Raw genomic sequence first — 18,602 nt, forward strand, 5'->3', positions numbered from 1 at the left:
TATTGTATCACGTTCTGGTGATTTTTAACAATTATTTTCGTGAACAGAAAGTTTCTGGAATTTTCAGCAAGATCAAATAACTATCATCCAAGAAGATCCTATAGGTTAAACTTGGCACAAACACTAATTAAAACATAAAAACAAATCTAACCAGATGCTAGATCAAATATTTATTCCTAAACAGAATAAAAAAGTAAATAAACTGAAATAAAATTGGGTTGCCTCCCAACAAGCGCTATCGTTTAACGCCCCTAGCTAGGCATAAAAATTTCAATGATGCTCACATGAAAGACAATAATTGAAGCACAAAGAGAGCATCATAAAACACGTGACAAACACATAGTCTAACATACTTCCTATGCATAGGCATCTTATAGACAAACAAAGTATCATAGCAAGACAAAAATTGCATATGCAAGGAAGCGGAAAGAAACAATAGCAATCTCAACATAACGAGAGGTAATTTATTATCATGAAAATTTCTACGACCATATTTTCCTCTCTCATAATAATTACTTGTGGGATCATAAGAAAATTCAACAAAATAGCTATCACATAAAATATTTTCAACACGATCCACATGCATGCAAAGTTGACACTCTTCCAAAATAGTGGGATTAACATTAACTAAAGTCGTGAACTCTCCAAACCCACTTTTATCAAAAATTTCATAAGATTGATGAAAATCCAAATATGTGGGATCTAAAGTTGACACTCTTCCAAACCCACTTTCAATATTATTGCAAACATTATTATCAATCTGATATTCATCATGGGGAGTAAGTAAATTTTTAAGATCGTAAGAAGAATCACCCCAATCATGATCATTGCAACAAATAGTAGACATAGAAAAACTAGCATCCCCAAGCTTAGGGTTTTGCATATTATTAACACAATTGGAATTAAGAGAATTTATAATAAAATCATTGCAATCATGCTTTTCATCGAAGGAACTATCAAGTATGGGTGCAATAGTAACGATCTCATGTTTAACGTAAGGAACTATAGCAAATTCATCTTCATAAATATTGGCATCATGGCCACAATAATAGCAAGCATCATGTTCCTCAAGGGATATTTCAATCAAATCATCGGAATCATCATTATCTATAGATTCATGTGTATCATTATTTTCTTCCAAAGCAACGGTCATTCTCTCAATAAATTATTTGACATAGACATTATGAGCATAGTTTTCATAGCAATATTTAAGTATGTCAAAATTTTCAGATTTGTAGAGAGTAATATCATACTTTTCAATCAAAGAAGCAACTTCATAAGCACCCTTAAAAGCAACAAATTCTTCACTTTGTTCAATATCATAGTAACTATAAACACCCTTTGCATAAGAAGATAAGATTTCATTTTCATTAAACTCACAAAGGTAGGGAAGGTGTTTTTAGGGTTCTTAGAGCAACAAGTAAAATCACAAATTTCACAAAGATTCCAAGCATAACACAGAAATCTGTTTATTTGATTCCATAAGAGTCTCCCTTTTTCAGACAAATGGTGACGCACAAAATGAGCATGCTCATCTAAAGATTTCCCATCAACTAGGCTAGTTGGGGTTTCAGCATGAGCGCATAAGGAACGAAGATGATCTAAGTAGAACACTTTAAGTGGATCCATATCAATAGATTTTTAGCAAGCAAAGATGCAAGCAAATAGAAGGCACATGGAAACACAAACAAAAAGACATACGGGAAGAAGGCGAAGAAAAGGCGAATAAAACGGCAAGGGTGAAGTGGGGGAGAGGAAAATGAGGGGCAAATGGCAAATAATGTAATGCGAGGGATAAGGGTTTGTGATGGGTACTTGGTATGTCTTGACTTGTGCGTAGACTCCCCGGCAACGGCGCCAGAAATCCTTCTTGCTACCTCTTGAGCACTGCGTTGGTTTTCCCTTGAAGAGGAAAGGGTGATGCAGTAAAGCAGCGTAAGTATTTCCCTCAGTTTTTGAGAACCAAGGTATCAATCCAGTAGGAGGCCACGCACGAGTCCCTCGCACCTACACAAACAAATAAAATCCTCGCAATCAATGCAATAAAGGGGTTGTCAATCCCTTCACGGTCACTTACGAAAGTGAGATCTGATAGATATGATAAGATAATATTATTGGTATTTTTACAATAAAGATGCAAAGTAAAATAAAAGGCAATGAAAATAGCTAAGTGTTGGAAGATTAATATGATGGAAAATAGACCCAGGGGCCATAGGTTTCACTAGTGGCTTCTCTCGAGAGCATAAGTATTATGGTGGGTAAACAAATTACTGTTGAGCAATTGACAGAATTGAGCATAGTTATGAGAATATCTAGGTATGATCATGTATATAGGCATCACGTCCGAGACAAGTAGACCGACTCCTGCCTGCATCTACTACTATTACTCCACACGTCGACCGCTATCCAGCATGCATCTAGAGTATTAAGTTCAAAAGAACAGAGTAACGCTCCAAGTAAGATGACATGATGTAGAGGGATAAACTCATGCAATATGATATAAACCCCATCTTGTTATCCTGATGGCAACAATACAATACGTGCCTTGCTGCCCCTACTGTCACTGGGAAAGGACACCGCAAGATTGAACCCAGAGCTAAGCACTTCTCCCATTGCAAGAAAGATCAATCTAGTAGGCCAAACCAAACTGATAATTCGAAGAGACTTGCAAAGATAACCAATCATACATAAAAGAATTCAGAGAAGATTCAAATATTGTTCATAGATAAACTTGATCATAAACCCACAATTCATCGGTCTCAACAAACACACCGCAAAAGAAGATTACATCGAATAGATCTCCACAAGAGAGGGGGAGAACATTGTATTGAGATCCAAAAAGAGAGAAGAAGCCATCTAGCTAATAACTATGGACCCGAAGGTCTGAGGTAAACTACTCACACATCATCGGAGAGGCTCTCATGGGTACAGAAGGTTGCGGCGGTGGAATTAGGCTTTTGGCTCCATATCTGGTAGTTTGGGGGTAGGTAGGTATATATAGGAGGAAGAAGTACGTCGGTGGAGCAACGTGGGCCCCATGAGGGTGGAGGGCGCGCCCCCTACCTCATGCCTTCCTGGTTGATGTCTTGACGTAGGTTCCAAGTCCTCTGGATCACGTTCGTTCCGAAAATTACGTTCCCGAAGGTTTCATTCCGTTTGGACTCCGTTTGATATTCTTTTTCCGCGGAACTCTGAAATAGGCAAAAAAACAGCAATTCTGGGCTGGGCCTCCGGTTAATAGGTTAGTCACAAAAATAATATAAAAGTGTATAATAAAGCCCAATAATGTCCAAAACAGAATATAATATAGCATGGAACAATCAAAAATTATAGATACATTGGAGACGTATCATACCACTGCAGCCTTTTCAGAACACCAAAACTGCCACAACTTCTGCAAACGGCCTCCGAATTCAACGAAACCAAGTTTGTTGGAAAGCTAGCGACAAGGGCTAACACAATCTTGATAGAAATATCAATAAGAAGCAAATTAGAAAAGTCCCGTGAGAAAATAGTGAGAACCCTTCCTCGAAAAAGACCGGTATAACCTCCAGCACCGAAAACGCGATAGAAGAAGCATATGAAATCCGTTTTCGATGAACTAGAGCTTGTCACGAAGATAACCACAAGCGCTAAAACCTCAAAATAAAATACAAATAAGAATCAAAGATGATGCAAGGATGTAATGGTTTGAGCTCTCGATGAATGATACGATCAAGCTACTCACTTGAGAGCCCCCTTGATAGTACAGCTATCGATCCTATAACCCGGTCTCCAAACTACCACCATGAGACCGAAAAAATAGAAAACCTATCAAGGGAAAAACTTTGCCTTGCACATGATCCACTTGAGATAGATGATTATGATCTTCTCCTCCTCAAGATGGACCACCTTTCTTGATTGCGTTGGGTCGATGAAGACTAGATGATTGCTCCCCCATACTCCACTATGGGTGAGCCACTCTTCGGCACATCTTCACAAGTCCATTGACACAACAATGGACGGCAAGCTTCAAGCACTTGATCTCTTCGTCATGCTCCACTTGGAGTTGCACACGGCAATCTTGATGACGATCACCACTTGATGTCATCCTCTCCATGGGTTGAGTCATATCTTCCTCTTGACCCAAGCCCATGAGCACGTACCTAACCCCACATAGAACTCTCACATAGACCATGGGTTAGTACACAAAGCACAATGGACAATGCTTACCATACCATGGGATCACTTGATCCCTCTCGATACATCTTCTACGCTTTGTGAGTTGATCAACTTGATTCACTATTGACTTAGTCTTGATCAACCTTGAATCTTTCCAACTCTCTTCATTTGGATGATGTCTTGAAGGTAAACATGAATGGTCACACAATCTTCTTCCTCAAGACATGCTTGCAATAAGCTCAACACTCACATGACAAATCTTTGGATAATTCCTTCGTAGCACCTTGGTCAACTCATAAACTCCTTGAAACCAACACATGGACTTCAAGAAAAGCCTATGGAAAAATCCTTCAAATATAACCCAAGACAACCATTAGTCCATAGAGATTATCATTAATTACCAAAACCAAACATGGGGGCACCGCATGTTCTTTAAATCTCCCCCATTTTGGTAATTGATGACAATCACTTTCAAGAGAGTTTATATAAGGAATTATGCATCACCATGAAATGCAACAACCAATAATGCATGCGTAAGAGATGCAAACGCTTGGGAACACAACCAAAGTAAGAAAAGATGGCTCTCTAAACTTCTCCACAAAACTGTCTGAAACTTCCCCCCATTGGCATCAATTGCCAAAATGGGAAAAAAGCATAGAAGGCCAATATAAATTGTGTTTCTCCATAAATTGTGTATTTCTCCACAAGAGAGTGGAATGCAATACACATATCCAATGGTAAATACTTGGAGGAAGACAAACTATATTGAGGCTCAAAGATTGCGAAAGAAAGATATGCCACAAAGACATAACAAAGAGCGAAACAAGCAATCAAGCAATCAAAATATACCAGTTGAAGCAAGCTATCAAAAGATACCAATTGAACCAACTAGACCAAAGATCCTACGAGCCACAAGAATAAAGGATATATGATAAGAGCAAAGGAGTGATCTAAAGAAACTAGAGAATCTCCCCATGATTTGTGCACACGTAAGAATTTTTGAATTAGGATACAAAGTGCACAAAATAGGATCATAGCTCCCCCAAAATCAATAGAAACTCACAACAAGTGTAAGTGAGCATATAGGAAACAAAGCCTAGAACTTGCAACAATCACATGGTTGAGCAACATGTAAAAGAGGCAACTTAAGAATAGGCTCAACCAAAATGATGTGTGTGACTCATGGCAAAGCACTTGAGAAGACTAAAATAAGGATGAGCATTAAGCATCACCATAGTCTTGGATAAATGAGATACATGGTGCATGACATTCCTGCCCACACACACCCAACTAGAAAATGGGTTCACAAGCTCACTAAAAAGAAAACAACAAAGCTTGCGACAACCCATGGTGAAGATAGAAGAAGAAAGCCTCATCAAGACGAGGGATACCAATTAAGATGGCAAAAGCCTCATAAGGACAAGCATGAGGAAAATAATCTTCACCACACAAGAGTGCATCAAGATGCAACGAGATAAGACACGCACTCAAGGCAAAAGCTTTCATGGAGCCACCAAAGAAATAACATAAGAAAGACAAGGTGGACGTGAAAGAAAGGATATCATCTGGATATGCAACTTCTCTCAAGTGTATAAGATTCTAGGTAGACGAAATCATGATGATATATATCTACAAAGAAGGATGTACACCCAAAATAGTTACAACACGAAGGAATAAGATATCCAAAAGGAAGTCATACATATATATACCAATAAGATATTTTCTTGGAAGCATAGCACATGGCTAGATATGGTCTTATTGTATATAAATGAATTCCTACCACACAACCATCAAAGACATCAGAACTAGCAACATGAGATCATTGTTGAGATGCTTTGAGAAAGGAAACAAGTATCACAAGATGGAATGAATAGCATGCCAAGATGCAACCTACACAAGGTTGAATGTAAGAAAATAATGCATGAATAGATACTTGTTACCGAGATATCATTAGAAGGATGTAGAAGAAACCAATTGAAGGTAGTAGATAGTAGTTCATTGAGCATCCTAGCTTGACTCCAATAAGCTCATGGTGACACCACCTTCCTTGTGAGTGAGCCGAGCATCCAATGCATCTCCAATTGTTCCTAGACCAACAACACAAACAAAATGGTACCCAAACTCATTGGGACCAAAGAGTTAGAGAACCAACAATATATAGGACAAACTCCACATAAATATGTGCATATAGATATGAAAATGAATTTCATGCACATATCATCCAATTTGAGACTTGGTGGAGTTTCCCTATATATTGGGTCAAAGAAAGAAAGCATGCCAAAGAAACTACATGAAGTTAATATGCATGCTCAAGACTTTCAAGAACCGATACCAAATGACAAAGAAAAAGCAAGTGAAGAAAAGATACCAAATGAATAAATCATCACTTGGAGGATATCCATAATAGATACATCGAGGAATGAGATATCCGATGATACACACTAAATAAGGTACAAAGTACCAAAAAGAAAACGGCTCGCCTTCCACCAACACACACTTGATAAGGATTGCAAGAAGAGTGTTTTATAGAAAATAGGATAACTCCCCCAAGACTAGTGCACTATAGAGAATTTGCATTTGAATACAAAATGCATAAGGTGGGATCACCACTTTCACTATATCTAGAAAACACTAGACAAGATCAAGAAATTAACAAGATCCACAAGTGGTATGGAAGAAAAAGGGAGTCAATACATTACTTGGCAAGAGAAAAGGCAAATAAAAGCAAAAGCCAATGTAAAGATGATCAATAAATTCTACCACACAAGTGAGTACCAATTGTCAAAAGACAAGAAGTAAATGGAAATAATTCCTGGTGGTAGATAGCAAGGATATCCGACATCATCTTCACACCAAACCCATAAGCAACTTGCAACTTGTAGAGCTAACATGCCACCTAGGAACAAGATAATTTACAATATCAACTCTAGGTGACAATATCTCAAATGTACACATTTTTAGGCTAGTAATATACACATAGCATATTACTCCCCCATAATGTGATACCAATTAAAGATAAATAAGAGGCAAAATAAAGATCCAACAAGATATAATTAATGGACAATTTAGAATTTGAATTTCTCATGAGAAGACATACCACATAGCGACTAGATAATCTTGAAATATCAATACTAGATGGTATTACTCATGTACACTCATTTATAGGATTGTGAGGTGCACAAAGGACATCACTCCCCCATAATGGGATATTCCATTAATCTCTCACAAGAGCCAACTAAGAAATAAACAAGATGCAAAAGGCTCAACGCATGAAACACACGTACATGATGTGCAAACCAACACACACATACTTGATTGCTCAAGATAATCAAGTTGGAAGCACAACATATACAAACACATGCAAGGAACGAAACCAAACATGCAAAGGGGCAAGTAACTATCAATGTAAACACTTTAAGCACGAGTTACCGCAAGGAGGAACATTGGATATAAGATAGAAACTTGATAATCCGAATGACTTGGCTTGAGACAATAAGAATGATGAAGTCCCCTTAATTCTTCATAATGTAGCCATGTCTCCAATGACCTCCAACAACACCTATTGATCAAGTATGAGCTAGTTGGTCCCCAACCAAGTTGGTTCCTAAGAGGTTAGTCACAATAGGCTTGGCTACCCAAATGGTTCTTTTCTTGACACCACTTTGAGCACCAACAAATTTGGCAAACACATTGCCAACCTTATCCTTCCCAAGAGAATAGATATCATCAATTAGAATAGGGTTGGATAAGGTACCATTTGTGCATGAAGAAGCCACGTGCCCTTTTTCACGACAGAGGTAGCAATGTCTACTCTTTACTTTCTTCTCACTTGATTTCTCAACTTGAGAAGCATTAGCTTGAGTTTTCTTGGGAAGAGGCCTTTCTTCAAATTGAGGTTGAGAATGAGAGTGAACTTGTGGCCGCTTCCCTTGTTGCTTATCACTAATGGCCTTCTTCTTCAAAGGGCAAGATCTAACATGATGCCCTTCAATTTTGCACATGAAGCAAATGATCTTGGCCGAATTCTTGACTTGTTTTTGGCCCTTCTTCTTGTTGCTCTTGGACTTCTTCTTCTTATTGGAGTTGAATCCAAGTCCACCTTTGTCATTGGGGGATTTTTGTACACTCAAGATATTGTTGAGTATGGCCTTCCCTTCATGACACTTTTCCAAATTTTTCTTCAAAGAAGTGACTTGGGCCTTGAGCTCTTTGATTTCCTCTACATGGTTAGTCTCAACACAAGCACTAGAGGAAGTATAAGCTTCATTGTTAGAGCAACATGGCAAGGAAAGCAATTCATCACAAGATGTACCAATGTTATGCATGGATGAATCGCGAGGACTAGCACAAGGCAATATAGCATTTTGACTAAAAGTAGTGCTAGTGTCCACATGAGGCTCACTAGATGTTAACTTAGGAATCATGGCCCCATGTGCTATCTTTAGCACATTATGGGATACTAGAAGATCATCATGAGAGCTTGAGAGCTTTTCATGGCTTTCTTCCAATTTCCCATAATTGCTAGATAGCAACTCAAGTTGAGCCCGTAGCTCAACGTTCTCCTTCAAAATGGATGCTTCACAAGTAATAGAGTTAGTAGCACAAGCATCATCATTAACAACAATAGGAGAGGACAACTTGGCAAGCTCTTTTAAATAAGAAGCTTCAAGTTGATCATGAGACTTGGTGAATTTGATGAGCTCACCCTTGATGACCCTTGAGCCATTTTCAAGGTGCTCAAAATCCTCAAGGAGTCTAGCATGAGCAACTTCAAGCTTACCATTTTTAGTTTCAAAAACATTTGCCACCTCAAGAGCTCTATCATGAGATTCCTTCACTCTAGATAATTATAGAGCAAAAGTCTGCTCAAGAGATTCCTTGGTGGTTTGTTCAAGTTCAAGAGCTTGAGAGAGGTCCGCAATCTCATTAGCGTAATCACGCTCATGACCTTCCATTTTATCAATGGTGACCTCATGCTCCTCAAGACGAGATTCCAACTCATCAATATATTTATTGCCCTCAATAGCAATAGACATGATTTCCATGAAGTTGGAACGAGCAATTTTATTCTTATGAAGAGCTTTAAAAATCATTTCTCCGTTAATTTTTAAGGAGGCAACGGTATCATTCTCTTTATCACTAACATCATCACAAGATATATTGGGATTCAAAGTGGGAGATACCTTTGAAACCTTAGCCATAAGGCAAAATGCAATCGATGATGATGTAGGATCCCTTGAGGCACCATTCACAACCACATGTTGTTCCATGGAGTGTTGGGTTTCCTCTACATTGTTAGCACAACAATTCGAGGAAATAGATGCATTTTTATCATGGAAACAAGACATAGCAAGCATATCATCATGAGATTTAGTAAAGCAATTTCTACATGATATGCAAGGACTATCAACACAAGCATGTGAAACATTTAGAGAGCTCAGAGTGTTGAAGTCGAAAGGTGGAGCATTGCAATAAGATAGTGATGAAGAGTCATCAATGATAAGCACACTATCATCATTGCAATGACCACCACTACTCACCATATCATTACCTTGTGGCAAACCACATGTGGGTGATGTAGTAGAAGTTGAGAAAGCAACACGGCCGCAGGTGGAGGGAGAACAATCATCCCCACAAATCTTGGACACACCATATTTATCTTGAAGCTTTGTCCACAAATCATGAGCATCTCGGAACGGCATGAGTTGAAATATAACTACATTGCTCAAAGCATCGAAAAGCACATTAGAAGCTTGAGCATTGAGATAAGAGTTTTTCTCATCCTCTAAAGATAATCTTTGGGGATCTTTTGGAGGAGAAAAACCCATATCTACAATTGGCTCTAAATTTGGGTCGAGGACCCTAAAGAGATTAAGCATGCGAATTACCCAAACATCCAAATTTGTGCCATCGAAACTAAGAGTGCAAAGAACCCTAATCCCCTAGTCAACATCTTTACCCTCTAGGCGGTTAAGCCTAACAAAGAGAGACGAGGCTCTGATACCAATTGAAAGATCGTGGATGTCGCCTAGAGGGGGGGGGGGGAATAGGCGCTTTAAAATAATTACGGTTTAGGCTTGAACAAATGCGGAACAAACCTAGCGGTTAATTTGTCAAGCACAAAACCTACAACAACTAGGCTCACCTATGTGCACCAACAACTTATGGTAAGCAAGATAAACTACTAGGTGATAGCAAGATATATGACAAGAAACAATATGGCTATCACAAAGTAAAGTGCATAAGTAAAGAGCTCGGGTAAGAGATAACCGATGCACGCGGAGACGACGATGTATCCCAAAGTTCACACCCTTGCGGATGCTAATCTCCGTTTGGAGCGATGTGGAGGCACAATGCTCCCCAAGAAGCCACTAGGGCCACCGTAATCTCCTCACACCCTCGCACAATGCAAGATGTCGTGATTCCACTAAGGGACCCTTGAGGGCGGTCACCGAACCCGTACAAATGGCAACCCTTGGGGGCGGTCACCGAACCCGTACACTTTGGCAACCCTTGGGGGCGGTCACCGAAACCCGACAAATTGCTCGGGGCGATCTCCACAACCTAATTGGAGACCCCGACGCTTTCCTGGAGCTTTACACCACAATGATTGAGCTCCGAACACCACCAACCGTCTAGGGCGCCCAAGCACCCAAGAGGAAAAGCTCAAGGGTACCAAGCACCCAAGAGTAATAAGCTTCTCAACTTGTAACTTCCACGTATAACCGTGGAGAACTCAAACCGATGCACCAAATGCAATGGCAAGGGCACACAGATTGCCCAAGTCCTCCTCTCTCAAATCCCACCGAACCAACAAATGCTACGGAGGAAAATGAGAGGAAGAAAAAGAAGGAGAACACCAAGAACTCCAAGAACTAGATCCAAGGGGTTCCCCTCACATAGTGGAGAAAGTGATTGGTGGAAATGTGGATCTAGATCTCCTCTCTCTTTTCCCTCAAAAACTAGCAAGAATCCATGGAGGGATTGAGAGTTAGCAAGCTCGAAGAAGGTCAACAATGGGGGAAGAACACGAGCTCAAAGGATAAGGTTCATTGGGGAAGAAGACCCCCTTTTATAGGTGGGGAAAAATCCAACCGTAATGCTCACAGCCCGCATCAAGCGGTACTACCGCTCGACCTCACAGCGGTACTACCTCAAAGGGTAGCGGTACTAAAAAAATACATCCGTGCCGACCACCGCTGGACTTGTGACGAGTTTTTGGTCCGGAGCGGTACTACCATTGTAGAAGCCGCGGTAGTACCGCTCTGGAGCGGTAGTAAAAAATTACATCCGCCCCTGTCCGTGGTAGTACCGCTGCAGCCTTTTCAGAACACCAAAACTGCCACAACTTCTGCAAACGGCCTCCGAATTCAACGAAACCAAGTTTGTTGGAAAGCTAGCGACAAGGGCTAACACAATCTTGATATAAATATCAATAAGAAGCAAATTATAAAAGTCCCATGAGAAAATGGTGAGAACCCTTCCTCAAAAAAGACCGGTAAAACCTCCAACACCGAAAACGCGATAGAAGAAGCATATGAAATCCGTTTTCGATGAACTAGAGCTTGTCACGAAGATAACCACAAGCTCTAAAACCTTAAAAGGAAATACAAATGCGATTCAAGAAATATGATGCAAGGATGCAATGGTTTGAGCTCTCGACGAATGATACGATCAAGATACTCACTTGAGAGCCCCCCTTGATAGTACAACTATCGATCCTATAACCCGGTCTCCAAACTACCACCATGAGACCGGAAAAATAGAAAACCTATCAAGGGCAAACCTTTGCCTTGCACATGATCCACTTGAGATAGATGATGATGATATTTTCCTCGTCAAATGGACCACCTTTCTTGATTGCGTTGGGTCGATGAAGACTAGATGATTGCTCCCCCATACTCTACTATGGGTGAGCCACTCTTCGGCACATATTCACAAGTCCATTGACACAACAATGGACGGCAAACTTCAAGAACTTGATCTCTTCGTCATGCTCCACTTGAACTTTTACACGACAATCTTGATGACGATCACCACTTGATGTCATCCTCTCCATGGGTTGAATCATATCTTCCTCTTGACCCAAGCCCATGAACACGTACCTAACCCCACATAGAAATCTCACACAGACCATGGGTTAGTACACAAAGCACAATGAACAATTCTTACCATACCATGGGATCACTTGATCCCTCTCGGTACATCTTCTACGCTTTGTGAGTTGATCAACTAGATTCACTCTTGACTTAGCCTTGATCAACCTTGAATCTTTCCAACTCTCTTCATTTGGATGATGTCTTAAAGGTAAACATGAATGATCACACAATCTTCTTCCTCAAGACATGCTTGCAATAAGCTCAACACTCACATGACCAATCTTTGGATAATTCCTTCATAGCACCTTGGTCAACTCATAAACTCCTTGAAACCAACACATGGACTTCAAGAAAAGCCTATGGAAAAATCCTTCAAATATAACTCAAGACAACCATTAGTCCATAGAGATTGTCATTAATTACCAAAACCAAACATGGGGGCACCGCATGTTCTTTCAGCTATGCTACTCGAGGGGAACCGTCTCCGGGCTGCTAGGCGTGCTGCACGCTACCAGCAAGCCATGCGTTGCTATCAAAGCCGCAGGGTTCATGCCTAGTGTTTTGAGGAAGGTGACCTTGTCCTTAGGCGCGTTCAGTCTGCAAAGGTTACAAACAAGCTGTCATCGAAGTGGGAAGGCCCTTACCGGGCGGTACGAGTCACCAGACCTGGTGTAGTCCGTCTGGAGACCGGAGATGGCACTCAGCTGCAAAACTCATGGAATGTTGAGCATCTCCACAAGTACTACCCATAAGGCGCGGCTATCGGGCCCTGCCCGGCATCCACCCTTTCGTACAGGCCTTGCCTCAGATCCATGTAACCCGTTGTAGGAAGCTGGGGCGATGACCCCATGCAAGAGAAAATAAAGAAGCGCTATAGGGGGCACCCAACTAAGATTGCATGCATGCATGAGCTCACCAAGATCACTGCATAAGCATTTCATGAGCATTTGCATATGCATATAGATAGGATCGCATCCTGCTTTCATTCTCATCTACATGAAGTTGCAGGTTCCTGCCGTGGACTTGGCTTCGACAAGGATTGAGAAGATTGCCCGGCACAGCGATCCCCGGCAAGCCAGACAGATAAGTTTTACCTCCTGCTCATTAGTGTTCTATAAAGCTATAACTTTGCATGAGGAAACCTCGCTTCTCTTTTGAGACTTAGGTGCTGCCATCCATGACTCGAACGTTGCTTCGGTCAGGAAGGTCGCAGTGGCCTTTGGTAAAAAGGAGTTGGCATGGGGCTGGCCCCTCTATCTGTTCCCCGGCAGACGTAGCTCTCCGGCAGACAAAGAGGGTGTCGGCAGGATATCCTGCCGGGGAAAACTCGTTTATTTGCGTTAAAGAGGCATTCCACCTCTGCATCGACATACAGATGCACGGGTTCCCGGCAAGGTTCATATTTTTCATTTGTATGCTAATACAAGTACAAGCATTACAGAACACGAAGATGGACTCGAGGGATTACATTATTTGATTAAAGTTTGGCAGTTGCCTACAAATTTAAGATTGAAAAAGATAAGTGCTCCATAATGCCATTTCTTGTCCCTCTCCTACTAGGCACAGCCATCGAAGGCGAGGAGGGCAAAAGGAGCGCCTGGGCGGGGGCCCAGCCCGTTCCCATCGGGCTCCAGGAGAGGTAGCCTGCGGGAACGGGAGCGTGAGGGAACGCCGCGATGTAGAGCACAACGGAAGGCGGCCCTGTCAACCACCGTCACCAGGGACAGCAGGACTCGGTAGGGATAACAAAGCTGCAGCCCGAGAGGAAGCCTGCCGGAGTCCAGCTGGAAGGCTGCTGCAGGAGCCCGGCAGCACCATCCACACCTCTGCATCCAACTCCCCGGAAAATCGCGTTGCTGGGGAGGAGACGAAGATGTAGATGATGGTGCTGCCGCGTGATGAAGATGGTGCGGGCGACGATCAGCCGGAGTCAGAGTCATCGCCCTCCCGGCCGCTGCCGTCGTCATCACCATCACTGTCCTCCTCGTCGCTTTCGCTCGAGGAGGAGCTTTTGCCGTCGGTCGAGCTCTCTGTGCAGCACCCTAAGAGGCCTCCCGAGCGCCCAAAGATCTTGACGGAGAGCAGGCCATTCTCCATTAATTTGAACTGGAGAACGTGCCCCTCCGAGAAGCCGTGGGCACGGGCGAAGGTCTTCCAGCCGCGGCGAAGATACATCATATGAGGAATGGGGAAGTTGACATCAACCCTCATACCTCCATTCCCGAAGCCCCTCATGTGCAGCCGAAGAGCGTGTGGTTGCTCGAGCTCCATCTCCCGCGCGAAGGGAGTTTGGAGGCAAAGATGACCACAGAAGGGCTTGTACATCCTGATGATGAACTCTGGGGGTTGGTCGCCAACGTGGCCTTCCATCGGGGGAGGAACCACCAGCGGGGGCGCCACCAGGGCACCGCTCCGCTCTCTTCCTACCCGAGCACCATGACGACTGCGTCCTCGCCCCCTTCCTCCTTCCCCCGTAACCGGCTCTGCCACCTCAGGGTCTGGGGGAGGAGGGACTCGTTGTCGAGCAGAAGCCCTCGTCACCGCCGCCGGAACACTACCGCGCCCCCGCCCTCTAACCATGGCTAGGAGAGAAGGCTTGTGAAGAACGGGAAGTGTGTGCATGGAGGTACTGCCTTTGTCTCTTTTTATAGAAGGGACGGGGCAGGGGGCTGGCCCCTCATGATGGAATGGCCGCCCCGCTCCTCCAATGCGGCCTCTCTGCACGCTCGGCAGCTTTGGGAATTAAGGCCGGCCTTCTACTCCAACCATCGACGCTCGATTTTCAGCCATGGCACTCCTCCCCGTGCTCTCCGCATCTGCCACCTACAACGCTCAATGCATGCGGAACACGTGGCAGGTGCGTGCGGGACGGGGGGCAAGTGGGCTGGCGTTTTCCGCCCCGTGACCGTGAGGCAAGGCAAATCCACGAGCCACGATCGATGTTTCCCCGCGGCGTTACGCATGACGCGCTGGAAAACCGAAAACGACCCTGAAATCAAGGGTGATAAAGAAGCAATGAAGACCTCAAGAGGCCAGCCTCTTCAGCAAGCTTGCCTATGCACTTATTAGGCCCTACCCCAACGACGCTCAACAGCGCATTCGGGGCAGGCCCGGGGGCTTCTGTCGGTGCAACAAACCCTGGGTCTGTTGCCCAGACTGTGCACAAGTACAAGAGAAGATTGAAGCACAAACCCAAGTCAGAGATCAAAGAACCAAGAGATTTGAAGAACTGGCAAGCAGCCCAGAGAGACCAAGATCAAGCTGGAGAAGTAGAGTATTGACAGGAGAAGGGCCTCCCTTGCCGGGCAGGCGAGCCCGGCAGGGGGCGAGGCCAGCACCAGAAGAAAGCAACCAAAAGCGCCGCAGCAGGACCTGCCGGGGCTCGTGGAGGCAAAAGCACCTCACCAACCACTCAAGGATGACCCACGTCATCGATCAATGTGGTGTCAAGCCGCAACGTGATTAAGTGGCAGCCATTTCCTACAGAAGAAACCCACAGACGATACCCGTCCTGCGACGTGTCAAGAGAACAGGCGCGGAGCTGGCAAGATAGCCCGGCAAGCATTGTCGGGCAACCAGTGATGTGACACTAAGCGGTGCATTTAATGCGCCCTGTCAGCCCGCAGAGTTAGGTATGATAGCGCCGTTTGCTATCATATTAGTGCATAATGACTACTTTGCCATTGTGGTGACCCCTTCATCTTTAAAAGGAGGCCCATGGCACCCATAGGAAGGGTTGGAAAGTTGATGAGCCCACACCCCCATACGCGCGTAGTCACTACTGCCCTAAGGCAACCCCTGCCAAGCAAGTGTACTATGCTTCGCCACCTCCATTCCACCATCAATCCACCAAAGCAGGAGTATGGTTTTATGCCTGGCGGCGGCCCGAACCTGGGTAAATTGCTTGTGTGGTCCCTGCCGTGTTGCCGTACACTGGTCTGCTCTTTGTGCAACATGACCTCCCCCTGCCGAACCAGCAAGGGGCCTTCGGGTCCCATAGGTGGCTCGCGGATATCCCGTGACAATCTTGTTATATCATATCATGATTGTTTTGAGAAAGTGTTGTCATCCGAGATTTATTATTATTGCTCGCTAGTTGATTATGCTATTGATGTGAGTAAATGTGAGACCTAAATGTTATTGTGAATATGGTTAGTTCTTGATCTTTGCTGAAAACTTGAATGCTGGCTTTACATATTTGCAACAACAAGATCAAACAAAGTTTGTAAAAGTTTTTCTTTATCACTTTTTGTTTGTCAACTGAATTGCTTGAGGACAAGAAATGGGTTAAGCTTGGGGGAGTTTCTACGTCTCCATCGTATCTACTTTCCAAACAGTTTTGGCCTTGTTTTGGACTCTAACTTGCATGATTTCAATGGGACTGACACGGATTGACACTGTTTTCAGCAGAATTGCCATGGTGCTATTTTTGTGCAGAATAAAAAGTTATCGGAATGACCTGAAACTTCACGGAGATAAGTTTTGGAATTAATCAGAAATATTGGCGAAAGAATCAAGTGAAGCGGGCCCACACTATGGCCACAAGGGTGGGGGCGCGCCACCCGACCTTGTGGGCCCCCTGGACCTCCACCGACCTCAACTCCAACTCCATATATTTATGTTCGGGGAGGAAAAAATCAAAGAGAAAGATTCATCGCATTTTACGATACGGAGTCGCCGCCAAGCCCTGTTCTTCTTCGGGAGGGCAGATCTGGAGTCTGTTCGGGGCTCCGGAGAGGGGAATCTGTCGCCATCGTCATCATCAACCACCCTCCATCACCAATTTCATGATGCTCATCGTCGTGCGTGAGTAATCCCATCGTAGGCTTGCTGGATGGTGATGGGTTGGATGAGATTTACCATGTCATTGAGTTAGTTTTGTTAGGGTTTGATCCCTAATATCCACTATGTTCTAAGATTGATGTTGCTATCACTTTGCTATGCTTAATGCTTGTCACTAGGGCCTGTCGGATTTTTGGTCCCGGCAAAACCCTTAAGGTTCGAACTCTGGGGTGCACGCGAAGATCTTCCCCTATCCGATCATGCCCTCACACGCTTCACGAATTCACGGACTAGCTCGCCGAACCCAAAGAACACAAGGACACAAGATTTATACTGGTTTGGGCCACCGTTGCGGTGTAATACCCTACTCCAGTGTGGTGGTGGTGGATTGCCTCTTGGGCTGAGCATGAACAGTACAAAGGGAAGAACAGCCTCCTGAGGAGAGGTGTTCTTGTGCTTGGTGAGTGGTGTGTGGATGAGGATCGCTCCAGACGAGTTCTGGTAGGTGAGGATTCGATCAGATTAGCTCAATTGCCTTCTACTGTGGTGGCTCGCCCTATTTATATAGGCCCTGGTCCTCTTCCCAAATATTGAGCGGGAAGGGAGCCAACAACGACCAATTTGAAAGGGGACAGCTAGTACAGCTTATCCTGACAAAAGTAGTCTTCGCCTGCCAAAGGCTCTAGTGGTGACGCCGTCTTGGGCTCCACGATGACCTCCGTCTTGCCATCCTGCTGGTCTTGGTCTCGTTGCACCGATATGAAAACCTTTGCCTGATGCCTCAGAACTCCTCGCTTGCACTTGCCCCCTTAGCACCAAAGAGGAAGCAAGGACACTGTGCGCGTTGGCGCCCGCCTGGCGCTCGCCAGGTCTCGTTCGTCAGAGCTCACGTCACTGGAACATCGCGAGGTTTGCCTTGCCTTGATCTCTCCACCCCTCGCGAGCCAGCCTGATGAGGCCGCTCCCGAGGAGGTCTTGTGTCGGCCGCCTCGCGAGGCTTGGCCCCTCGCGAGGGTCTTGAAAGCTTGCTGGTGAAGATGGGCCATACAGGCCCGCTTGCAGAGCCACGCCGTGGGCCGCAGGTAGGCAAGTCTGGGGACCCCCGTTCCCAGAACGCCGACAGTAGCCCCCAGGCCCAAGGCGCGCTCGGACTTGGCTTCGAGGCGAAGCCAAAGGGCATGTGCGGAGCGCCGCAGGCCCCAACAGCCTGCGGCCTTGGTCGACGTGTGGCGGTTGATTGGACGTGGGCGTCTCCGCTTCCCCACGCTACCTCGGCAACTGCCCGACTGTCAAAAAGGCTGGCGTAGATAGCGCTTGCCTTCATTGCTTCCTTTCGCCTTGCTCCAGATCCCCTTTCTTGCTCTTTGCTTCTGAAATCTCCAGATCTGCTCCCTTCCCCTTGCGCATCAGCGACCAATGGCGCCTCAGAATGTCAAGCCTGCCTCGTCGCCGGCCTGGTACGAGCCTGCTCTCGACGCACCCAGCGTCTCGGAGAAGAACCTTGCCGCCACGCGCTTGCTGACGGCAGGGGATAGCAACGAGAGGGGGAAGACTGAGCTC

The sequence above is a fragment of the Aegilops tauschii genome, chromosome 4 (assembly GCF_002575655.3).
Source record: "Aegilops tauschii subsp. strangulata cultivar AL8/78 chromosome 4, Aet v6.0, whole genome shotgun sequence".
Classification (NCBI taxonomy): domain Eukaryota; kingdom Viridiplantae; phylum Streptophyta; class Magnoliopsida; order Poales; family Poaceae; genus Aegilops; species Aegilops tauschii.